Source organism: Oncorhynchus keta, chromosome 14, assembly GCF_023373465.1.
Source record: "Oncorhynchus keta strain PuntledgeMale-10-30-2019 chromosome 14, Oket_V2, whole genome shotgun sequence".
Classification (NCBI taxonomy): domain Eukaryota; kingdom Metazoa; phylum Chordata; class Actinopteri; order Salmoniformes; family Salmonidae; genus Oncorhynchus; species Oncorhynchus keta.
Genome location: NC_068434.1, coordinates 53049936 through 53075780, shown reverse-complemented (window position 1 = coordinate 53075780; position 25845 = coordinate 53049936). Strand labels below are relative to the sequence as shown.

Here is a 25845-nt window from a genome sequence, read left to right as displayed (position 1 = left end):
TTACGGTTTGAATCTGGCCCTAAAACAATATAATGAATGAGCAACATTAGGTCAAAATTAAAGATTAATATTCTTGGACAAATTCAATGAGATATTTGCAGGAAAGTATACATTTATTTTTAATAAACAGGATGAACAAACAAACAAATACATGACAATGCAGCAAAGCCCTAACCCAACCCACCCTAAAATAAAATACAGGAGACGAACAAAATAGCAAATATGCTTCTTAAGACTCGTGCAAACAAACTGTGGAATCACTGACTCACTGAGTCACGCAACTTGAAAGAGAGCTTGATTTTGGCTGTTTTAGGGCACCCCACTATATTTGACACAAGCTACCACGCGTACTGTGATCTGAATGCAAAAAATGTGGCATGGAAAAGTGTTGCAACACAAGTTAACACAATTATATATATATATGTTAATTTTGACATTGTTTGCAATCTGATATGTGACACATGTTAATGCCACAATAACATGCAAAACAGGAAAGCACCCCCCTAAAAAAAAAACAGCATTTTTTTTGCTAAAAATGTGTGGCTCAAAATGACGGGTCACCACTATATGTTTAAGTTATTAATGGGGCGAGTGACAGACAGGAGTTGGGGGCTCAACATTACCCAATTGAACTTTGCATGTCACATGTTCCATATGTGACTGGATCACAACCAGTCATATCTAGTATCAATAAAAGCAACATTCACAATGCAAATTCAGAGAATTCATTAATTTGGACATTTGCTCAGTACTTGAAGGGCGAATAGAAAAACTCTTACAGACCTCTTTGAAGGTGGTAGCACGTTACTGCCATCTAGCGTATAAGAATTGTACAACACAAGGCATATTCTTTAAATACACTACAATTCAGCCATATATGAGACTTGGCACAGGATTAATAATGGTAACTTCAACCCATGGCAGATTGAAGAATATTCGATTCCTCATTGTACATACAGTACCAACACATACATAAGAATAATAATACAGTCTAACACATTTTTTAAGCTTAATCCAAAGTGGTCCATTGTTGTTCAGTTGGTAGATCATGGTGCTTGTAATGCCAGGCGGGTGGGTGGGTTTGATTCCCGAATATTATTATTATGGCAAATATAAAGTGGTTTACCTTAGATTTTTTAAACAGGCCTAAAAACTGGAAATGCTGTCTGAAGAGATTGGTGACTGCATTTGGCCAGTAGTGAATAGATGTGTAAAGAAAGTAATATTTATTATACACACATATATATATATATATATATATATATATATGTGTGTTTTTGTCTTAGCTTGTGACTCATAAAATATTTGATTTGGGGTCACAGGTAAAATGCAGCAATAACATTCACTTTTAGGAAGGGAGGTAGGGGAGAGGGAGTTTCTTCAACCAAACCCATCTACATCCATTCTCTCCCCCACACCGACAGCCCTCCATACAAGTGTCATCTGTCATCCTTCAGTAAAAAAACATATTTGAAGCAAATTTAAACATTGGGCAGTTGGGCAGTTGAACAAGAGAGAACAAAGTTTAGTAAGATGGAATTGGTGCCAACAGCAAGACAACTTCCTCTGATGTATCCTGGACAGAAAGAGAGATAATACCAAACGACAAGAGAGAAATGGACAGACACACTTTGATAGCATCATGCCTAATAGGAAGTGTAAAGAAGCGTATTTTCTTAAAGGACAGGGAAGGAGAGGAGGATCTCAGCTGAAGTACAATAATTCTGATATGTTCTGTCCAGTTGTTCCTCAAACAGGCCTGCAGATGCCATCAACCAGCCTACATACAGTTTAAGTCAGAAGTTTACATGCACTAAGGTTGGAGTCATTAAAACTAGTTTTTCAACGCTATGGACAACGAACACAATTGCATTTTATCGATGGCAATTTGAAAGCACATGGCTATTTATCCGCCGCCATCACCTCATGTTTCAGCTTGATAATGCAAGGCCCCATTCCTGTAAGCTGATAATGTCCCAGTTCTTCCATAGCCTGCATACTCACCAGACATGTCACCCGTTTAACATGTTTGGGATGCTCTGGATCAACGTGTAAGGCAGTGTGTTCCAGTTCCTGCATAATATCAAGAAACTTCACACAGCCATTAAAGAGTGGGACAACATTCCACAATCATGATCAAGTCCATGTGAAGGAGATGTGTCACGCTGCATGGTTGTCACAAGAGATACTGACTGGTTTTCTGATCCACACCCCTACCATTTTCTTTTTACTCAACTGTGGCGAACAGATGCATAGGTTTGAAGTCGGAAGTTTACATACAATTAGGTTGGAGTCATTAAAACTCGTTTTTCTTGTTAACAAACTATAGTTTTGGCAAGTCGGTTAGGACATCTACTTTGTGCATGACACAAGTTATTTTTCAAACAATTGTTTACAGACAGATTATTTCACTTATAATTCACTGTATCACAATTCCAGTGGGTCAGAAGGTTACATACACTAAGTTGTGCCTTTAAACAGCTTGGAAAATTCCATAAAATTATTTAATGCCTTTAGAAGCTTTTGATAGGCAAATTGACATAATTTTAGTCAATTGGAGGTGTATCTGTGGATGTATTTCAAGGCCTACCTTCAAACTCAGTGCCTCTTTGCTTGACATCATGGGAAAATCCAAATAAATCAACCAAGACCTCAGAAATAAAATTGTGGACCTCCACAAGTCTGGTTCATCCTTGGGAGCAATTTCCAAACGCCTGAAGGTACCACGTTCATTTGCACAAACAATAGTATGCAAGTATAAACACCATGGGACCACGCAGCCATCTACCGCTCAGAAAGCATACGCATTCTGTCTCCTAGAGATGAAAGTACATTAGTGTGAAAAGCGCAAATCAATCCCAGAACAACAGCAAAGGACCTTGTGAAGATACTGGAGGAAACAGGTACAAAAGTATCAATATCCACAGTAAAACGAGTCCTACATCGACAGAACCTGAAAGGCCGCTCAGCAAGGGAGAAGCCACGGCTCCAAACCCGCCATAAAAAAGCCAGACAAAAATATAACTGTTTGGCCATAATGACAATTGTTATGTTTGGAGGAAAAAAGGGAAGGCTTGCAAGCCGAAGAACACCATCCCAACCGTGAAGCATGGGGGTGGCAGCATCATGGTGGCAAATTCACCCAACTTATTGAGGGAAGCTTGTGGAAGGCTACCCGAAACGTTTGACCCAAGTTAAACAATTTAAAGGCAATGCTACCAAATACTAATTGAGTGTATGTAAACTTCTGATCCAATGGGAATGTGATAAAATAAATTAAAGCTGAAATAAATCATTCTCTACTATTATTCTGACAATTCACATTCTTAAATTAAATCCTAATTGACCTAAAACAGGGAATTGTTACTAGGATTAAATGTCAGGAATTGTGGAAAAACTGACTTTAAATCTAGTTGGCTAAGGTGTATGTAAGCATCCGACTTCAACTGTATCATCTGTGAGTGAACTGTGAGGATTGTCAAGACAGAGAGAGAAAGAGAGGGAGAGAAAGAGATAAAGGGAGAGTTAAATGTTAATTTGTGATTGTTTATTCCAATTGTTTTGGCCCCTTTGAATTGAATTGAGAGAGAGAATAATCACAGTTGAGCATTCAATTAGTAAAATACTGTAAAACTGTTCTAGAGTCATATTGTCTCAGCACAGTAGGGTACAGCAGGGTTAGAGAGATATGCAGACTTACAGTCATGGGGCTAGGGTTAATGCTTCTCATCAGGATGTTGTAGGGGGTGGTAGTGCAGGACCTTTATAGCATCATGTCCACTGGATATAGCTGAGTGACTGAACTGTGTGAATGGTCCTATCTGTGTATATTCGTAAGAGAGAGAAGGAGAGAGGGGGGAAATCAGTAATGAAGTACACTGAACACAAATATAAACACATAATTTAAAGAGTTTCATAAGCTGAAATAAAAGATCCCAGAAATGTTCCACACGCACACACAAAAAACATATTTCTCAAAATTGTTGTGCACAAATTCGCTTACATTCCTGATAGTGAGCATTTATCATTTGCCAAGATAATCCAACCACCTGACAGGTGTGGCATATCAAGAAGCTAAAATGTGCAGTTTGGTCACACAACATAATGCCATAGATTTCTCAAGTTTTGAGGGAGCGGTGAAATTTGCATGCTGCCTACAGGAATGTCCACCAGAGCTGTTGCCAGATAATTGAATGATCCTTTCTCTACCATAAGCTGCCTCCAACGTTGTTTTAGAGAATTTGGCAATACGTCCAACTGACCTCACAACCGCAGACCACGTTTGACCATTCCAGCCCAGCACCACCACATCCGGCTTCTTTACCTGCAGAATTGTCTGAGACCAGCTACAGGGACAGCTGATGAAACTTTGCACAACCGAAAAACTTCTGCACAAACTGTCAGAAACCGTCTCAGGGAAGCTCATCTGCGTGCTCGTCGTCCTAACCACCCCTAACTTGTCACAACACAACACAAATTGCCTCCACCAATCCAATGTGTTTAGATTTGTGGAAAGTACTTACCTGGTGCACACTTCAGGAGAAAGGAGATATTTTTGGGATGCACCCATGCTCCACTTACACCTTGATCACACCAACAGTGTTCTTGCGTTTTGGTACACCAGAAGTACATTAATTTCCAATGGAATCAAGGCGGTGTCCCGTTCCTGTAGGTTCATGCTCTACAACATCCGCAGAGTACGACCCTGCCTCACACAGGAAGCGGCGCAGGTCCTAATCCAGGCACTTGTCATCTCCCGTCTTGATTACTGCAACTCGCTGTTGGCTGGGCTCCCTGCCTGTGCCATTAAACCCCTACAACTCATCCAGAACGCCGCAGCCCGTCTGGTGTTCAACCTTCCCAAGTTCTCTCACGTCACCCCCGCTCCTCCGCTCTCTCCACTGGCTTCCAGTTGAAGCTCGCATCCGCTAAAGACCATGGTGCTCGCCTTACGGAGCTGTGAGGGGAACGGCACCTCAGTACCTCCAGGCTCTGATCAGGCCCTACACCCAAACAAGGGCACTGCGTTCATCCACCTCTGGCCTGCTCGCCTCCCTACCACTGAGGAAGTACAGTTCCCGCTCAGCCCAGTCAAAACTGTTCGCTGCTCTGGCCCCCAATGGTGGAACAAACTCCCTCACGACGCCAGGACAGCGGAGTCAATCACCACCTTCCGGAGACACCTGAAACCCCACCTCTTCAAGGAATACCTAGGATAGGGACGTAAGTAAGGGTAAGTAATCCTTCTCACCCCTTCTCCCCCCCAACAAGATTTAGATGCAAGTGGCTGTTCCACTGGTTGTCATAAGGTGTATGCAAATTTGTAAAGGCTCTGGATAAGAGCGTCTGCTAAATGACTTAAATGTAAATGTAAATGTAAATGAATGCTGCCTTTGCCTTGCTGCATTGCGTTGCAGAGGCAGTGCTTCTACGTGGTGCATATGTTGGATTCATCGGACGTATCTATCAAATTGTATGCGTAGGCTGCTTTACAGAAATGGTATCAGAAAGTGAACTTTTGTTGCACATATATCCAGATGATGCAGCTTACCATTTTGCGTGGTCGAGGCGTTGGTTGTGACATCTACAGTATGGAAAGGCTCCAAACGTCGACGAGAGGTCACTAGACCCAAATATAGACCCTAGGCTACTTAAGGTGAGAGCTCAATCAGGAGCACAGCACAGCAGCAGTTCACGAACATGAAAGGTCCAAGTTAGCCACCTCACCAAAGCTTCAGACCGGTAAATGTTTATGAATTCTATTATGTTTGTACAGTCAATCTGGAATTATTGCATTGATGATTCACTGGGTACTCAATCAAAAAGTAGTCTTGCGTCACGTTATATTGCCCTCCGTGCGCTGAAGGCTTTTTGCTCACAAAGCTGCACAGCCCCCATACCTCACCACGCAGATCAAGGAGCAGCATATTGGTCGCCTTGAACGAATGAATTGTCCTGCCTGGTAACTTTTTCTCTTAGGCAAGTACACTGGATGCATAGGATGCTTTTCCATTGTAGTTTTTTCCATTGGGACGTGCGTTCATCAGATCCAAATTTTGTGACATGCGAACTTAGGTAACGTGGTCGTTGGTTGACGTCTCACGAGAGCAATAGTTTACTGTAGTTTCTCTCTCACGCGCTCTCTCTCTCTGTCATTCACACATTTATTTATAACTCTTACCTTACGAAAAAAGGTTGCAGTCAGAGTTTCGGAAAGAAAGAAACAAAGAAAAAAAGCTGTTGGTGAGTAAGGCTGCTGGAATGCTGCATTACTGTGTTACAAAGTGCAGGAAACTGCTATTCCATAGCTCATACAGCTTTTTACAGTAGTATCTTATACACACTAATAGTTTCCCCATATGGAAAACTCATGTATTATAATATGTGTACATATATGCGGGGAATTCGACATGTGTTAACCTTACATTTCCAGAATATATTCATTAAATATAGAAGTTGAGCACATAAAAAAAATATATAAAATGGCATATATGTGGTGCAAAAATCTATTTAATTAACATGTATCATGCTGAAATGTTTAATGTTGAGTCTATTGATCTCTGGTAGCTTGGCATGAGGCTCCCAAAGTGGGGTTTGCATGCAACAATTTAAAGTTAATTATGCAACTATTGAGGCTACCCGCCATTTTTTAAACATACTAATATTAGCTATGTTTATTTCGAAAAGAGATACACGAACCTAGAAATATATTTCTCCTGAGCTGTCAATCACAATTTGAAATGCTTCTAAGCTCTGCCCCCAGCCCACCTCCAACTAACAGAGCAGCTGTTGCAATGTTGAAAGTTCTCCAGATGGAGAAGGGCAGGTGTCAGCGCCAAAACTCGTTCTAATACATTTACATTTAAGTCATTTAGCAGACGCTCTTATCCAGAGCGACTTACAAATCGGTGCTAATGGATAATGGCATTTTATTTGATAATATAATCATAACATTAATTTAAAATGTGTTTTTTACCTGGCGGGTGACAGAGGAAGAATATATTTTCTTAAACTGCCTGCGAGCAAGAGTTTTCACCGAGCTAGCTAACACATCTAGATATTAAAGCTTTGAGTTCATATGTGTTAGATATAATTGTATTGCCAACGCTAGCTAGTTAATGGTAAATGTTGCTTGCAAAGCAATATGCGTCTTGCTAGATAGCTTTTTAGTGAGGGCTGGGTTTCTCTGACCGCAATATAGCTAGAACTGGTTAGCTACTGTAGATCTAGCTAGAAATAATAATATTTTTCCCTGCAGTGGAGCCTTCTGATATTGAGCTTAACTGCCTATGGACAGACCCCATGCAATGGAAGTTAGTATTTTGTATAATTTAGCTCGCTGATGTGTGAAATTGTTTTTCTGACTCTGTCTCTGCATTATCCACATGGGAACTGTCAACTTGTGAGCCTAAAATTAGTCACTAGAGGTAAAGGAATCTGCATTGTAGGTATATGTTTGATGTTCATTAACATTTGTGACCGATCCAGTCCTATGTAGCAAAATTTGAAATAGTTTTTTTTACATTGGATAAAAGAGTAGAGGTTCAGAGCTAGAAAATTGTATATCCATACACTGCTTTGAGGAACAATGGGGAAAGTAATCCTGCTTTGAAAGTTTATGAACTTGTAACCCCACTTTTGAGAAAATGGCCCTTGAATATTTTGGTACATCTACTGGAGAGCTCTTCTTTGTCTACACCCATTCAACATCGTTCACAACCTCTTAAGCCTTAGCCCCACCTATCTCTTTAAGAATTCACATGTGGGGCCATGTGCTAAACAGTGAGTAAGGTGTACTCACTAAACAGAGCGAGTAAATGTAGTTAATAACCAAATATTTCAAGACTAAAAGTGGTGAAAGTAGAAGAAAAATACACTCTCTACTCATTGGCCTATATCCTAATCTGATTTTGGTGTAGGTCATGTTCTTCACATTACCACCTCTGGTAAACACACACTATATGAAATAAAATCTGTTTATTTGTCACATGCACAGGATACAGAAGGTGGTAAACGGTACAGTGAAATGGTTAGTTGCATAGTAGCAATATAGAAAGTGTCCAAATAAATATTGTATAAATATTTTTTAATTTTTAGATTATTTTTCCCAAGACACACTTGTATGGGTCATGTGAAAAAAAGGCTATAACCACCGCCCAGCCACATCCAGCTAAGTGGATGGGTCACTATTGTCTAACCATGTACACATGTTCATGAAATACAATAGATGCCCGTAATCACCTCCAGACACACTGGGCTAACTTGATCGGTAATGTTATCATCTGGCAAAGTAGAGTCTTTTGTTTAGCCATGTAGCTAGCGAGCTAAACACTGATGGTGCTTTCAAAATAACTGCGAACTTGAAAAAATATTAAGTCAAATCAGGATGTCAGTGATATTCAGATCGGAAAGTCAGGGCTCCAGAAAGAGGCCCGAGATCCTGAGTTGAAATTCCGAGTGGAACGACCGTTCAAAAATATTTTTTCCATTAGGAGCTTGTTTTTATTTTTTTTATAAAAAAATATTTTTGAGTTCCCCGTTGTCTTGAACAAACTGAAGTTGTAGATTTCCGAGTTCCCAGTTGTTTTGAACTTGGCAATAATCCCAACCCATACTGATTGTCATAGCTAGCCACCATGCATGAATCTCCAGGTAGCTAAAGCTAACCAACTAAGTTCAATGTTAGCTAGCTAGCTAACATTAGGCTATAACTAGCAATGCAAATGGCTTTCTGAGATACAAATAATATTACTACACAGATCATACATGTAACGTTAGCTAGCAAGCCAGCCAGCTAACGTTAGCTAGTTTGCTAACAGTATGCATTAACTTGCAATGAAAAATACTTTCTGACAAAGTTAGATATATCTCCATCTCTGTCACAGATGCCATGTTTGCCCTTAGTTTGAAGATGTAATCTGGAGACGTTTTTTTTCTTTTTACAATAGCCTTCTGTCTTTTTTCGACCCTCCACATATTCACACTCAAACGCCTACATTTTCTCCATATCCTTAGCTATCATACTGTGCTTTCACTGGGCATTCCACTGATTTTCAAAATTCAGTCAGCTTCTTCTGTGACGACTACATGATTGGTCACCGTTTATTCCCCATCACTGTTGTCAGAAGACTTCACAATGTCTGGTTCAATTAAAATGTTTTTAGCTAAATCAGGCATTTCCTCATTGCCTGATTCATTTTCAGAGTCAGGGAGAGACTATCGTCTTCCAGAAAGTTGAGAGCAGAAGCAACACTTTTGCAGTTCTTCAATGATATCTTTCAAAAAAGTTGCGGTAGAAAGGATTATCTACACATAGTGAGCAGCTGATGTTATGGACATGCTACATGGCAGACCAATCCGAACTCATCTCTCAGCATGTCCAGCCCATCCGTTATCTCGGCAAATCATGGCTAGTAGGAAGGTTCCTGGCTTTTTCCGTGGCTAAACCAACTAGGCTCATAATTTAACAATTTAATTTGTATTTACAGATAGCAGAGAAGTTTGTTATTAAGGCACATGAAAGTTAACGTTATACAGAAGGCATTTCTGCCAAACAATGCATTTTGATAAAAAATAAATGTTTATATTAAAATAAATGCCTCTCTTGTGAAGTAGTGACATGCAACATATGCCTAGTTTCCTGAAACAAGTTTTGTTAAAATAAATGCACCTTTATTAACCTGTTAAGTCGACCCTCTACTTTTTCGAACATTCTGTTAAAAATCGCGCAACATTTCAGCACCCTGCTACTCAGGCCAGGAATATAGTATATGCATATGCATAGTATGTGTGGATAGAAAACACTCAGACGTTTATAAAACTGGTTAAATCACGGCTGTGACTATAACAGAACGTGCGTTTCATCGAAAAGTGCAGGAATATCTGATCACTGAAAATGGAAAAAAATATCCATCCGCGACTTCAAGGAATTGTTCAACGTGAATCGAATTAAATGAGGCCGAGGTTGCAGTGCCTACAGCTTCCACACGTTGTCTAGAGTCTTGTCATTTGATTCGCAATTTGATTCTTGGTCTAACTGAATCAAGGGAATCGATTCCCTCCGGTCTCCGACCGGATGTTTTGGTCGAGCTCTCTCCAAGACATTTTTTTGAAACAGACACCTATAGAATTGACATCGCCTCCTGATGAATTTTATCGCTTATTAACGTGTACTAATACCTAAAGTTGCATTACAAAAGTATTTCGAAGTGTTTTGTGAAAGTTTATCGTCGACTTTTTGAATTTAAAAAAATGACGTTACGTTATGAAACGCTATTTTTTCCGTTTATCACACAGTCTTCATAGATCGATATCTAGGCTATATATGGACCGATTTAATCGAAAAAAAAAGACCCAATAGTGATTATGGGACATCTAGGAGTGCCAACAAAGAAGATGGTCAAAGGTAATGAATGTTTTATATTTTATTTGTGCGGTTTGTGTAGCGACGACTATGCTAATTATTTTTGTTTACGTCCCCTGCGGGTCTTTTGGGATGTTAAATGCTATCAGATAATAGCTTCTCATGCTTTCGCCGAAAAGCATTTTAAAAATCTGACTTGTTGCCTGGATTCACAACGAGTGTAGCTTTAATTCAATACCCTGCATGTGTATTTTAATGAACGTTTGAGTTTTAACTAATACTATTAGCATTTAGCGTAGCGCATTTGCATTTCCAGAGCTCTAGATGGGACGCCTGCGTGCCGGACCAAGAGGTTAACCAGGTAGGTCAGTTGAGGACACGTTCTCATTTACAACTGCGACTTAGCCACGATAAAGCAAAGCCGTGCGACAAAAACAACAGTTACACATGGGATAGACAAACGTACAGTCAACACAATATAAAAGTATATATATATACAGTGTGTGCAAATGTAGTAAGATTAGGGAGGTAAGGCAATAAATAACCCATAGTGGCATAATAATTACAATTTAGCATTAACACTGGAGGGATAGATAGATAAAAGGTACTTCATTGTTACCCAAAAATTATTTGATTTTGAGATAAATACATCTGAATTGGATCGTTAAAGGGTACCACTACAGCGGCAAGTGTTTGTACACCTTTAGGAACAAATCTAAACCTTTTTTCCTAAGAGTAATATAATAGAGCCCCACAGTGGATGTGTCATAATGCCCATAAAACCAAGCGGTCAAACAGGGAAATGGTTCCAATCATTTTTCCACCATACATTTTTCTCATAGGTAATTTTAGAAACACTTCAAATAAGGGCTGTGTTTCGTGTACGCTAACCCTGGCGTAACGTTTTGATAACCATGTAAATCACTTCCGGACAAGGTGACTTTTATCAATATATTAAGCTCCATTTACTCTCAGATAAGAAAATGATCATTAACATCAAAGTAGACATCATGCAAGTCTACAAATCCTTGAAGTTATCTCTAGCTGACACCTTTGCTAACAGGTATTTTGTCAATTTAAAACTTGCCGAAGAGAGTTCACAGATTATTACTACATTTAGCTGACAATAGATAGTTAATCCAGAGATTCTTATTTAAAAAAAAATGTATTTCACCTTTATTTAACCAGGTAGGCCAGTTGAGAACAAGTTCTCATTTACAACTGCGACCAGGCCAAGATAAAGCAGTGTGACAAAAAACAACACATACACATGGGATAGACAAACGTACAGTCAATAACATAATAGAAAAATCTATGTACAGAGTGTGCAGATGCAGTGAGGCAATAAATAGGCCATAGTGGTGAAATAATTACAATTTAGCATTAACACTGGAGTGATAGATGTGCAGATGATGATGTGCAAGTAGAGATACTGGGGTGCAAAAGAGCAAAAAAATAAGAATATGGGGATGAGGTAGCTGGATGGGCTATTTACAGATGGGCTGTGTAAGCTGCTCTGACAGCTGATGCTTAAAGTTGGTGAGGGAGATAAGTCTCCAACTTCAGTGATTTTGGCAATTCGTTCCAGTCATTGGAAGCAGAACTGGAAGGAAAGATGGCCAAAGGAGGTGTTGGCTTTGGGGATGACCAGTGAAATATACCTGCTGGAGCACGTGCTACGGGTGGGTATTGCTATGGTGACAAGTGAGCTGAGATAAGGTGGAGCTTTAACTAGCAAAGACTTATAGATGACCTGGAGCGAGTGGGTTTGGTGAACGATATGTAGAGAGGACCATGGCACCTGACCACATGAATGAACAGTAGTCCAGGTGCGAGAGAACTAGACTGTAGGACCTGCCTTGTTGATAGGACTGTTAAGACGGTAGAGCAGCGCTTTATTATGGACAGACTTCTCATCTTAGCTACTGTTGTATCAATATGTTTTGACCATGACAGCTTACAATCCAGGGTCACTCTCAGCAGTTTAGTCACATCAACTTGCTGAATTTCCACATGATTTATTACAAGATTTAGATGGTTTAGGATTTAGTGAATGATTTGTCCCAAATGCAATGCTTTTAGTTTTGGAAATATTTAGGACTAATTTATTCCTTGCCACACATTCTGAAACTAACTGCAGCTCTTTGTTAAGTGTTTCAGTCATTTCAGTTGCTGTAGTAGCTGATATTTATATTGTTGAGTCATCCGCATACATGGACACACTGGCATTAGTAAAGATTCTAAAAGTAAGGGGCCTAGACAGCTGCCCTGGGGAGTTCCTGATTCTACCTGATTTATGTTGGAGAGGCTTCCATTAAAGAACACCCTCTGTGTTCTGTTAAAGAGGTACAGTGCCTTGCGAAAGTATTCGGCCCCCTTGAACTTTGCGACCTTTTGCCACATTTCAGGCTTCAAAAATTAAGATATAAGATATTTTTGTGAAGAATCAACAACAAGTGGGACACAATCATGAAGTGGAATGACATTTATTGGATATTTCAAACTTTTTTAACAAATCAAAAACTGATAAATTGGGCGGGCAAAATGATTCAGCCCCTTTACTCTCAGTGCAGCAAACTCTCTCCAGAAGTTCAGTGAGGATCTCTGAATGATCCAATGTTGACCGAAATGACTAATGATGATAAATACAATCCACCTGTGTGTAATCAAGTCTACGTATAAATGCACCTGCACTGTGATAGTCTCAGAGGTCCGTTAAAAGCGCAGAGAGAAGCGCAGAGAGCATCATGAAGAACAAGGAACACACCAGGCAGGTCCGAGATACTGTTGTGAAGAAGTTTAAAGCCGGATTTGGATACAAAACGATTTCCCAAGCTTTAAACATCCCAAGGAGCACTGTGCAAGCGATAATATTGAAATGGAAGGAGTATCAGACCACTGCAAATCTACCAAGACCTGGCCGTCCCTCTAAACTTTCAGCTCATACAAGGACAAGACTGATCAGAGATGCAGCCAAGAGGCCCATGATCACTCTGGATGAACTGCAGAGATCTTTGATTGAAAAAGTGGGAGACTCTGTCCATAGGACAACAATCAGTCGTATATTGCACAAATCTGGCCTATATGGAAGAGTGGCAAGAAGAAAGCCTTTTCTTAAAGATATCCATAAAAAAGTGTTGTTTAAAGTTTGCCACAAGCCACCTGGGAGACACACCAAACATGTGGAAGAAGGTGCTCTGGTCAGATGAAACCAGGTAGGGATGTCCTTGTCTCATCGCGCACTAGCGACTCCTGTGGCGGGCCGGGCGCATTGCGCGCTAGCCAAGGTTGCCAGGTGCACGGTGTTTCCTCCGACACATTGGTGCGGCTGACTTCCGGGTTGGATGCGCGCTGTGTAAAGAAGCAGTGCGACTTGGTTGGGTTGTGTATCGGAGGACCCATGATTTTCAACCTTCGTCTCTCCCGAGCCCGTACGGGAGTTGTAGCGATGAGACAAGATAGTAGCTACTAAAAACAATTGGAGACCACGAAAAAGGGGTAAAAAAAAGACGTCCCTTTTTCAGGACCCTGTCTTTCAAAGATAAATGGTAAAAATCCAAATAACTTCACAGATCTTCATTGTAAAGGGTTTAAACGCTGTTTCCCATGCATGTTCAATGAACCAGAAACAATTCATGAACATGCACCTGTGGAACGGTCGTTAAGACACTAACAGCAGACAGACGATAGACAATCAAGGTCAGTTATAAAAACTTAGGACACTAAAGAGGCCTTTCTACTAACTCTGGAAAAACACCAGAAGAAAGATGCCCAAGGTCCCTGCTCATCTGTGTGAACGTGCCTTAGGCATGCTGCAAGGAGGCATGAATTGCAATGTCCGTACTGTGAGACGCCTAGACAGCGCTGCAGTGAGACAGGACGGACAGCTGATCGCCCTCGCCATGGCAGAACACGTATAATACCTGCACTGGATCGGTACATCCAAACATCACAACTGCGGGACAGGTACAGGATGGCAACAACTGCCTGAGTTACACCAGGAATGCACAATCCCCCCATCAGTACTCAGACTGTCCGCAATAGGCTGAGAGAGGCTGGACTGTAGGCCTGTTGTAAGGCAGGTCCTCACCAAACATCACCAGCAACAATGTCGCCTATGGGCACAAACCCAACGTCGCTGGACCAGACAGGACTGGCAAAAAGTGCTCTTCACTGACGAGTCGCGGTTTTGTCTCACCAGGGGTGATGGTCGTTTATCGTCGAAGGAATGAGCATTGCACCGAGGCCTGTACTCGAGCAGGATCGATTTGGAGGTGGAGGGTCCGTCATGGTCTGGGGCAGTATGTCACAGCATCATCGGGCTGAGCTTGTTATTGCAGGCAATCTCAACGCTGTGCGTTACATGGAAGACATCCTCCTCCCTCATATGGTATCCTTCTTGCAGGCTCATCCTGACATGACCTTCCAGCATGACAATGCCACCAGCCATACTGCTCATCCTGTGCGTGATTTCCTGCAAGAGAGGAATGTCAGTGTTCTGCTTTGGCCACCGAAGAGCCCGGATCTCAATCCAATTGAACACATCTGAGACCTGTTGGATCGGAGGGTGAGGGCTAAGACCATTACCCCCAGATATGTCCGTGAACTTGCAGGTGCCTTGGTGGAAGAGTGGGGTAACATCTCACAGCAAGAAATGGAAAATCTGGTGCAGTCCATGAGGAGGAGATGCACTGCAGTATTTAATGCAGCTGGTGGCCACACCAGATACTGACTGTTACTTTTGACCCCCCTTTTGTTCAGGGACAGATTATTACATTTATGTTAGTCACATGTCTGTGGAACTTGTTCAGTGTATGTCTGTTGTTGAATCTTGTTATGTTCATACAAATATTTACACGTTTAGTTTGCTGAAAATAAAGACAGTTCACAGTGAGAGGACGGTTCTTTTTTTGCTTTATATTGTGATTACTACATCCGATGGATGTGGTTACTGCTTTCAAGCACATTTCTGCAGCATTAGTAAAGATGTGATCAATACATGTTGCTTTAATTCCTGTGCTGTTTGTAACTACTGTGGTAGGTTTATTAATAATCTGAACCAGGTTGCATGCACTGGTTACTGTTTGAAGGTTTTTCTTGAGTGGGCAGCTTGTTGAAAGCCAATCAATATTTAAATCACCCAGAAAATATACCTCTCTGTTATCACATACATTGTCAAGCATTTCACACGTTATCCAGATTCTGACTGTTAGCACTTGGTTCCCACAAGAATGGGGTTTAAGTGAGGCAGATGAACCTGTAGCAATATTACTTCAACAGTATTTAACATGAGATCCTCTATAATCTTTACAGTGGTTCTGAATATAAACAGCAACTCCTCCACCACTGACATTTCTGTGAATGTTATAACAATGTATTGCTAACACTGTATCATAAAGGGTATTGTCAAAATAAGTTTCAGAGACAGTCAGAATATGAATGTCATCTGTTACTAGCAAGTTATTAATTTCATGAACCTTGTTTGTTAAGCTACATATGTTAGCGTGGGCTATTTTGAGCGCTTTTCATGTGTGCTTGCTTGTTTTCATTGCTATACTGGGAAGCTTAGCAGAAGTAGATATTCTCATGTTATTTATGTCAGTGCAAGGTGAGCTGTGCAGGGTGAGCTGCACACAGTGGACTTCCTATTAGTTCGCATTGCCTCAGTGCTAACAGCATAAATCGGGTTCATAGACCCATGATTGCTGCATATAATAGCTGTAGCATCAGCCGAGTAATTCGGGGCAGTTAGAATGAAGTTACTTACATTGTGTCTATGATGACTCAGCAACACAATGGTAGGGATTAACTGAGCTGGGCTTGGGTCATTGATAAGTCATTGTCAGAACGCAGCCTTATAATGCTGTGAAAGGATCCAGGAACTCAAATGATTTGTATGGATCCCATCCTCCTTTTAAAACGTGTTTTGTTTCCAAAAGGTATTGAGATTGTCAAGAAAAGTTACACCCATTGAGCTGCAATAGTTACATAGGCAGTTGTGTAGAGAAAGAATCCCGCTAAAACGTTCAATAACACAATTCAGAGGGCACAGGGCCAGATATAATGGTTATTTTATTAGTGTCTAGCAGAGTCCGTCAGCTCTTTGAAATCCAGTTTCAACTGTTCAGAGCTGCCCTTCATAATGTCATTAAAACCCACATGGACTACGATTTAATTGATGTCCATGTCCTGGCGTAGTACATTCGAATGCAGCTTAGTAATGTAATTTACTCAAGCTCCGGGATAGGACATTGTTTCACCAGGAACAGTCACGTTTCTTACCATGGAGCTGCCCAAAATCACGGCTGGCGAGAAGGATAAGGAAATCCACACGCTCCCACACTTCACAGCATGGTGCAGGCCTGTGTTCTGTTGTACCCCTTTTCCTACTATGTTTCTACTTTCTACTATGTTTGCATGCCCAATGATAATTTGGGGCCATCGGCCACCACTATTTTGTTCAATAATAGCTGAGGGAGTTTAGCAAACCTAATTGAGAAAAGCACATAGACAGTGCTATGCATACAAGGACTGTGTCACGCCCCGGCCTTAGTTATCTTTGTTTTCTTTATTATGTTGGTTAGGCCAGGGTGTGACATGGGTGATGTATGGTTTTGTCTCATCTAGGGTGTTTGTACTGTCTAGGGGTTTTTGTAGACTTATGGGGTTGTGTTTACGTAAGTCTATGGTTGCCTAGATTGGTTCTCAATCGGAGGCTGGTGTTTATCGTTGTCTCTGATTGGGAACCATATTTAGGCAGCCATGTTCTTTGGGTATTTTGTGGGTGATTATTTCCGTGTCTGTTTCACCACACGGTACTGTTTAGGTTTTCGTTCGTTTTCCGTTTATTGTTTTTGTCTCAGTTGTGTTCATGTTGTGTATTTCTTATTAAAAGAACCATGGACACTTACCATGCCGCATATTGGTCCTCCGATCCTTCTCGTCTCCTCTTCAGACGAAGAGGAGGAATATCGTGACACTTTCCATCCGTGATATCAAATGTATATTTTTAAGCAAGTTTTGCTGGGATTTTTTTTTGTCATCAGCTGTGGCAATGCTACAAAAAAATGTTTTGTAGAATGACCTAGTGACTAAGTCATTCTACTCAAATGCTTGAAAATAAAATGTTGACACCATCTGGAATAAAACTGATTTGCGCTACTGCACTGTCGGGAGATAAGGAGTAAGCGGTGGCTAGTGGCTCTCATACGCGCCACTGCTCGCTCTGTTTTCTACAAATATATGTTGTAACACTGAGTGATCGAGTGTGTCAATTTAGTAGGAAAACAGAAGACAGTCCTCCACTCCTCGATAGCCTCCTTTTAGCTTGGAAGCACAAGGATTTCCTAAAGCGAAATAGTTTTGATATCTGCCACACCCCCTTTGTATCAGCTGTTGTATTGTCAGAGGAGAAAAGCATGCGCACAAATATTTTTTGCACAACTAAATTCATTTGTTTTTATCACTTTTTAAACATTTTATTTTAACATTTACATAATTTGCCTGATGATGCGCGAGTGGAGAAGGAGCTTCTTATTTTATACAAGCACATTTCCGTCCACGTTCACTCACCCAGCCGCCTCTCAATTACCTTTGACCTTTTCTAAAAGGAGGCGAAAAGGGAAATTGGACATCCCCATCTGCATATCATTTGCATCATCACACTCTTTGCTCTATACTGCAGTGTTTCTCAATCCTGGTCCAGAGGACCCAAAAGGGTGCACTTTTTAGTTTTTGCTGTATCACACACACACTTAATTCAACTAATCAACTCATTAACAAGCCTTTGAATTGAATAAGTGCTAGAGCAAAAACAAAAATGTGCATCCCTTTGGGACCAGGATTGGGGAACACAGAATACTTTCAGTACAGCAATCTTGAACTTGCTGGTATTCACATTTTTGGCATTGATTTCCTTACACTGTATACAATATGTACACTTGTGATTTGATAGATTTTTCCCTTTAATCAGATTTCTTGCATTGCATATGATCTGAGCATCTGATATGAATAAACATTTATTTATTTTATAAAGAAAACTATGATTTTGTCATCTCTTAAAGCTTGCTTGGGCAGCAGCATCTGGGACCTGTATGGAGACAGAACAAACCCAGGTTAGTCCCAAGTGGTCATCCCAATTGAAAATCACATTTACAGCCTAGTTATTGCCCATATTCTGTAGGTCTCACTAGATACCCATCCTATACCCAGATGTAACCCATTTGGGTAATTCTCTCAATTGTGCAGTGGTGTAAAGTACTTAAGTAAAAATACTTTCAAGTACTACTTAAGTCTTTTTTTTTGGTATCTGTACTTTAATACTTTTACTCAACTACATTCCTAAAGAAAATACTGTACTTGTTACTCCATATATTTTCCCTGACACCTAAAAGTACTCATTACATTTTGAATGCTTAGCAGGAAAGGAAAATGGTCCAATTCACACACTTGTCAAGAGAACATCCCTTTTCATCTACTACATCTGATCTGGAGGACTCACTAAACACACAAATTATTTGTTTGTCAATTATGTGTTTGAGTGTGCCCCTGGCTATCCGTAAATAAATAAAAATTGTGCCATCTGGTTTGCTTAATTTTAATGATTTTTTATATATATATACTTTTGATACTTCAGTACATTTTATCAATTACATTTACTTTTGATACTTGACTACATTTAAAACCAAATACTTTTAGAAATTTACTCAAAGTAGTGTTTTACTGGGTGACTTTTACTTGAGTCATTTTGTATTAACGTATCTTTTGCTCAAGTATGACAATTGGTTATAAGTGCTTAAGTGCTGAAATTAGTTTTGGTTGAATTGAACAGTATAAAGGATGGAGAAACATTGATTTCAAACATTGACAAGTGATTTCAATGAGTCTGTGTTGCCACCCTAGGATAACTTACTACTCATAAGAAAAGTAGAACTTTTATTATTCAAAAATATACCGTCCATTTAAAAAAATAATTACTATGATATAATATTTTGGCCATATCGCCCAGCCCTGGTAAGAGGACATTTGCCCTCCAAGAAGCCCAAAATGAACCCACATAAAAGCCAACAGACAACTTTGTGGGTCCCTGTTGGGGAATGGGGGATACCTTGTCAGTTGTACAACTGAATGCATTCAAATGAAATGTGTCTTTTACCTTTAACCCAACCCCCTGAATCAGAGCAGTATGGGGGGCTGCCTTAATCGACAGCTACATCATCAATGCCCAGGGAACAGTGGGTTAACTGCATTGCTCAGGAGCAGAACAACAGATTTTTACCTTGTCAGCTCTGTGATTCGATCCAGACACCTTTCGGTTACTGGCCCAACACTCCTACCTGCCAGGCTACCCTGGGTTTCCCTCATGGGTCCTGTGGAACAGCCCTTCATTTAAACATATGGACACCACATGGAAAACCCCACCCATAGTAATCAATTGACAGATCTGAGACCCTACCAACTGACTCACAAATATCCTGCTCCTGCCCTAACAATTCCACCCACAGTGCTTGATTGACAGGCCAAACTGTTAAGTATGTGGCCAGGATGATCCATGACAATAAGGAAATTAAATCATTGAAAATGGGAGGAATAATACTGTTTTACCCAATAAGGATTAGAATTTTGTACTTGGTGGGTAAATAAATTTAAAAAATGCACAAGTTTAACTTATTTTTGTCAAATGTAGTGCAATTACAAATTAACTATATTTTTACAATGTTCTTGCCCAATATGGCAGTGCTATTTGGCAGTGCATTGAACAAAAACTGTCAACTTTTGTACAACTTTCATTAAAAATGAAAAGCTGAAGTGTCTTGAGTCAGTAAGTATTCAACCCCTTTGGTATGGCAAACCTAAATAAGTTCAGGAGTAAAGCTTTGCTTAATAAGTCACATAATAAGTAGCATGGACTTACTCTGTGTGCAGTAATAGTGTTTAACATGATTTTTGAATGACTACCTCTACTCCACTATCTGTAAGATCCCTCAGTCGGGCAGTGCATTTCAAACACAGATTTAACCAAAAAGACCAGGGAGGTTTTCCAATGCCTTGCAAAGAAGGGCACCTATGGATGGATGGATGGATGGATGGATGGATCATTGAATATCCCTTTGATCTTGGTGAAGTTATTATAACTTTGGACGGTGCATCAATACACCTAATCACTACAAAGATAGTCGTCCTTCCTAACTCTGTTGCCGGAGGAGAAGGAAACCGCTCAGGGATATCACCATGAGGCCAATGGTGACTTTAAAACAGAGTTTAATGGCTGTGATAGGAGAACTGAGGATGGATCAAAAATAATGTAGTTTCTCCACAATACTAACTTAAAGGACAGAGTGAAAAGAAGGAAGCCTGTATAGAATAAAAATATTCTAAAACATGCATCCTGTTTGCAATAATTCACAAAAGTAAAATTATAACAAATGTGGCAAAGAAATCAACTTTGTCCTGAATACAAAGCGTTATGTTTGGGGCAAACACAACACATCACTGAGTACCACTCTTCATATTTTCAAGCATGGTGGTAGCAGCATCATGTTATGGGTATGCATGTCATCGGCAAGGACTATGGCGATTTTTAGGATAAAAATAAACACAATAGAGCTAAGGACAGTTAACATCCTAGAGGAAAACTTGGTTCGGTCTGCTTTCCAACCGAGACTGGGAGAAAAAAAAATCTCATTTCAAGCAGGACAATGACCTAAAACACAAGGACAAATATACACTGGAGTTGCTTACCGAGACGACATTGAATGTTCGTGAGTGGCCTAGTTACAGTTTTGACTTAAATCGGTTTGAACATGTATGACACGACTTGAAAATGGCTCTAGCAATGATCAGCAACCAACTTGAAGAGCTTGAAGAATGTAAAAATAATAAGACTTACCCAGAAAGACTCAAATCACCTGAAAGGTGTGCCGAGTACAACCTTACAGCGAAATGCTTACTTACAAGCCAAGCCCTTAACCAATAATACAGTTTTAAGAAAAATACTTGAAAAAAATGCTAGTAGTCTGGGCAGCCATTTGATTAGATGTTGAAGAGTCTTATGGCTTAGGGGGGTAGAAGCTGTTTAGAAGCCTCTTGGACCTAGACTTGGCGCTCGGGTACTGCTTGCCGTGGAGTTGCCGTGCGGTAGCAGAGAACAGTCTGACTAAGGTGGCTGGAGTCTCTGACAATTGTTAGGTCCTTCCTCTGACACAGCCTGGTATAGAAGTCCTGGATGGCAGGAGCTTGGCCCCAGTGATGTACTGGGCCATACGCACTTCCCTCAGTAGTGCCTTGCGGTCGGAGGCCCGAGCAGTTGCCATACCAGCAGATCATACCATCAGGATTTTAACAGAGGGGCCTCCCAGGTGGCGCAGTGATTAAGGGCGCTGTTCTGCAGCGCCAGCTGCACCACCAGAGACCCTGGGTTCGCGCCCAGGCTCTGTCGTAACTGGCTGCGACCAGGAGGTCCGTGGGGCGACGCACAATTGGCCTAGCGTCTAGGGATATCCTTGTCTCATCGTGCACCAGTGACTCCTGTGGCGGGCCGGGCGCTGTGCGCGCTGGTTGTTGGTTGCCAGGTGCACAGTGTTTCCTCCGACACATTGGTGAGGCTGGCTTCCGGGTTGGATGCGCGCTGTGTTAAGAAGCAGTGTGGCTTGGTTGGGTTGTGTATCGGAGGACGCAACCTTCTTCTTTCAACCTTCATCTCTCCCGAGCCCGTACAGGAGTTGTAGCGTTGAGACAAGATAGTAGCTACTAAAACAATTGGATACCATGAAAAAGGGGTAAAAATTCAAAACAATAAAAATGATTTTAACACTACCTTTTTTATTTATTTATTTAACCTTTAACTCGGCAAGTCGCTTAATAACAAATTCTTATTTGCATTTACATTTCTAAAAACATGTTGTCAATTTGGGGTATTGTGAGTAGATGGGTGAGAAAAAATAAATATTTAATCAGTTTTTCAATTCCCAACAAAACTTGGAAAAAGTCAAGGGTAATGAATACTTTGTGAAGGCACTGTATATCCATAAAGTGGCCACCGAATCTGCAATAGAAATAAGAAAATGTCAAACTTATGGGTCATATTTAAACAGTTTTGGCTAGAGCAGGGGTCTCCAACCTTTTCTTTCTTAAAGGCTAGCGTAGTCCGGCTGGGATAGGCCGTCATTGTAAGTAAGAATTTGTTCTGAACTGACTTGGCTCGTTAAATAAAGCTAAAAAAATAATCCTATACAACCTGCATATGTTGTTATTGTGTAGGCCTAATTTGACGAATAGAAACAGCACTGCAAAAAAAATGTAATTGTGACCGACCAGCTCGATCTGGTTCTATGTAGCAACATTTAAAATTGTGGGTTTTACATGGATAAAAGTAGAGAGACTGAGCTAGATAATGGTATATCATACATTACATTTGAGGACCAATGGGAAATGAATTCTGCTTTGAAAGTTGATACACTTGGAACCCCACTTTTGAGAAAATGGGCTTTGAATGTTTTGGTTCACTCACTGGAGAGCTCTTCTTTGTCGACACCCATTCAGCAGTGTTTACACCATCTTAAGCTATAGCCCGCCCGTAAACTCAGAGCTTTGAATTGACGGACGTACAATCTGACAATGTTTCACAGTCTGGCAGAGTAGGGTTGATCCAAGCATTCAGCCAGTTAGCTTGGGTGCTGGACAAACTTTGGTTAGCTACTTACAGAAACAAATGAGAGAACAGCTCACTGACCATTTCTCTCCCTAGCAGAGCTGGATAGGCTGTTTTATATGTTATACAGGTTGTTGGTGACTGCAACTTTGCTGTTGGCAACAATTTAATTATGTTTTTTTTGCCAACGTTTACTGACAAAGGTCGTATTCAACGGGTGTTGAGCGTTTGTAAATTCGTCAGTTATTCTGCACTCTGGCACACTCAGATGAGAGTGCTCTGAAAACAGAGTAGAGCGCCAGAATGAATTTACCACCTACGTCTATCATCAGTTGTCGCAGTGACATTCTATTGAAATGGTTACTTGCATAGTGGAGTCTTTTGTTTGGGCTAGGCGTCCCGCTAGTGTGACAACCTCTGAAACTGGAGGGTGCGCTATTCAAAGAAATAAAACCCACTCTGTTGGGACTAATGGTGCCACAAGCCCACACCTTCAGCTTCCTCAGATCTGTAAACAGGGTAGGGCTTATGTAAGAGTACCTCCTCCAAGCTGCCCACTGCACTGAGACTAGGAAACACTTTCACCACTGATAAATCAACGATAATCGAGAATTTCAATAAGCATTCCTCTATGGCTGGCCATGCTTTCCACCTGGCTACCCCAACCCCGGCCAACAGCTCTGCACCCCCCGCAGCAACTTGCCCAATATCTGGATCCATACAAATCAGCTGGGCTAGACAATTCTTAAAAATATCCGTCGCCATTGTTGCAACCCCTATTACTAGTCTGTTCAGCCTCTGTTTAGTATTGTCTGAGATTCCTAAAGATTGGAAATGGGGAGACACTCTAGACTAACTGTGAACCAACAGATCACAGACCATTTTGAATCCCACCGTACCTCTCCGCTAAGCAATCTGGTTTCAGAGCTGGTCACAGGTGCACCTCAGCCACGCTCAAGATCCTACACGATATCATAACCGCCATTGATAAGACAGTACTGTGCAGCCATCTTCATCAACCTGGCCACGGCTTTCAACTGTCAATCACCGTATTCTTCTCGGTAGACTCAACAGCATTGGTTTCTCAAATGACTGCATCTCCTGGTTCACTAACTACTTCTCTCTGATAGAGTTCAGTGTGTCAAATCAGAAGGCCTGTTGTCCGGACCTCTGGTAGTCTCTATGGGGTGCCACAAGGTTCAATTCTCGGGCCGACACTTTTCTCTGTATATATCAATTATTTTGCTCTTGCTGTGGGTGATTCTTTCATCCACATCTATGCAGACAACACCATTCTGTATACATCTGGCCCCTCTGGACACTGTTAACAAATCTCAAAACGAGCTTCAATGCCATACAACATTCCTTCCGTGGCCTCCAACTGTTCTTAAATGCTAGTAAAACTAAATGCATGCTCTTCAACCGATCGCTGCCCGCACCCGCCCTCCCGACTAGCATCACTACTCTGGACGATTCTGACTTAGAATATACGTGGACAACTATAAACACATACGCGTCTGGCTAGACTGTAAACTCTCCTTCCAGACTCACATTAAGCATCTCTAATCCACAGTTAAATCTAGATTTGGCTTCCTGTTTCGCAAACAAAGCATTCTTCACTCATGCTGCCAAACATACCCTCGTAAAACGGACTATCCTACCAATCCTTGACTTCGGCAATGTCATTTACAAAATAGTCTCCAAGACTCTACTCAGAAAATTGGATGCAGTCTATCACAGTGCCCTCCATTTTGTCACCAAAGCCCCATATACTACCCACCGCTGCGACATGTATGCTCTCGTTGGCTGGTCCTTGCTACATATTTGTCGCCAAACCCACTGGCTCCAGGTCATCTGTAAGTCTTTGCTAGGTAAAGCTCCGCCTTATCTCAGCTCACTTGTCACCATAGCAACACCCACCCGTAGCACGTGCTCTAGCAGGTATATTTCACTGGTCATCCCCAAAGCCAACACCTACTTTGGCCGCATTTCCTTCCAGTTCTGCTTCCAATGACTGGAACGAATTGCCAAAATCACTGAAGTTAGAGACTTTCCTTCCTCACTAACTTTAAGCATCAGCTGTCAGAGCAGTTTACCGATCACTGCATCTGTATACAGCCCATCTGTAAATAGCCCATCCAGCTACCTCATCCCCATATTGTTATTTTTTGCTCTTTTGCACCCCAGTATCTCTACTTGCACATCATCTGCACATCTATCACTCCAGTGTTAATGATAAATTCTAATTATTTCGCCACTATGGCCTATTTATTGCCTTACTGCCTAATCTTACTACATTAGCGTACACTGTACATAGATGTTTCTATTGTGTTATTGACTGTACGTTTGCCTCTCTGTTGTTTTTGTTGCACTGCTTTGCTTTATCTTGGCCTGGTCGCAGTTGCAAATGAGAACTTGTTCTCAACTGGCCTACCTTGTTAAATAAAGGTGAAATATATATTTTTTTTAAATAAGAATCTCTGGAAGGTTGCAAGTTCAAATCCCCGAGCTGACAAGGTACAAATCTGTCGTTCTGCCCCTGAACAGGCAGTTAACCCAGTGTTCCTAGGCAGTCATTGAAAATAAGAATTTGTTCTTAACTGACTTGCCTGGTTAAATAAAGGTAAAATAAAAAATTAACTATCTATTGTCAGCTAAATTTAGTAATAATCTGTGAACTGTCTTCGGCAAGTTTTAAATTGACACAATACCTGTTAGCAAAGGTGTCAGCTAGAGAACTTGAAGGAGCTTGCAAGGATTTGTAGACTTGCATGATGTCTACTTTGATGTTTATGATAATTTTCTAATCTGAGAGTAAATGGAGCTTAATATA

The 25845-nt window shown here is 40.9% G+C and overlaps 1 protein-coding gene and 1 long non-coding RNA gene across 4 annotated transcripts in view; one reads left to right on the top strand and one right to left on the bottom strand.

Moving 5' to 3' along the window:
- Positions 1–1267: 1267 nt before the first annotated feature.
- LOC118394287 (uncharacterized) lies at positions 1268–17709 on the bottom strand. Its single transcript, XR_004827723.2, has 4 exons — positions 17275–17709; positions 3701–3821; positions 2005–2073; positions 1268–1576 (listed from the first exon to the last, which is right to left on the bottom strand). It is a non-coding gene; the product is annotated as an uncharacterized LOC118394287 (long non-coding RNA).
- Positions 5564–25845, top strand: part of LOC118393623 (rho guanine nucleotide exchange factor 28-like) — a 144582-nt gene continuing 124300 nt past the window's right edge. For 2 of the 3 annotated variants that reach the window (XM_052461915.1, XM_052461913.1), the window contains exon 1: positions 5564–5742. The gene's annotated coding sequence lies outside the window, so the exon portion shown is untranslated. The remainder of the gene's footprint in view (positions 5743–25845) is intronic. The other variant, XM_052461914.1, reaches the window with a different exon arrangement.